Source organism: Saimiri boliviensis, chromosome 19, assembly GCF_048565385.1.
Source record: "Saimiri boliviensis isolate mSaiBol1 chromosome 19, mSaiBol1.pri, whole genome shotgun sequence".
NCBI classification, from domain to species: Eukaryota; Metazoa; Chordata; class Mammalia; order Primates; family Cebidae; genus Saimiri; species Saimiri boliviensis.
This window is the reverse complement of record NC_133467.1, coordinates 23,230,084-23,231,072: the sequence shown is the minus strand read 5'-3', so window position 1 is coordinate 23,231,072 and position 989 is coordinate 23,230,084.

Sequence of the window (989 nt, the reverse complement as noted above, 5' to 3'; positions counted from 1 at the left end):
TGGGAATTTATAGCCAAGAAGCAGAGTGTGAGGCAGTGGATGGAAAATTACTTGAAGAAAGCATCAAGGGTAAGAGGAGATCTGGCTCAACTGACTTGACAGGATTCTTGCTGGAGACAGGCCAGTGTGATAAGATCCTGAAGGTGGAAGACACAAAATTTGGTCAGATATAGAAGGTGACCAGATACTGAGGGTAAAGATTCTCTCTACACTAACTTAACAAACATTTTGCTGAAACTGAACTCCACATAGAGACGGAGAGAGAAGCCAAAAATTGGACCTCATTGAGTAGAAGACTCAGAGGTGCCTATTAAAGTTTGGTCATCTGGAAAGGCATCTTGTCAGTCCCTCCTCTTGTTCAAGTAAAGAAGAGGCATTTTTTATCTTCTAAAAAATTTACATTTGCTTCTGGAGGCTCTTAGTAGAACCTCAGTCTGAGGTCACCAGTTGGAATGTTTTTCTAGGCTAAGTAGCTCTTTTATCTCTTTCGTGGTGAAACATGAACCCAATGTCGAACATCCTGTAATTTGATAGTAGTGTTAGCAATGAGTAAACAGTATAAGATCACTTCCTTCTGGGCTCAAGATTAGTTTTCTGGTGGTAGTGTTTCTAGGATACCAGTTTGCTTACTTATAAAGGAAAAATCAGGAAAGTATAAAGGGAAGGAAGCCTTGACTTGTTGGTTATAGAATTGAGTATATATTTTTTATTGATCCTTGATGTATCTAAAAGATGCCAGATTAAGTCAGTTAGAACCCCACACTAGCTCAGATGCATAAGGTATCCTCATGGGTTTTCCCATGATAATTTCAAAAGTGAATGCCTTATGCGGAGGTTAAGATGTAAGAGTCATAAGAGCAATGGGCAGCACTTGTGGCTGTGGCAAGTCCAATTTTTCAGATGGTTTAGCCAGTTTGTTCTTGAGAATGCTGTTGGTTTTTTCTATGACGCCTAATGACTGATGGCAGTAAGAACAGCATAGTCTTTGA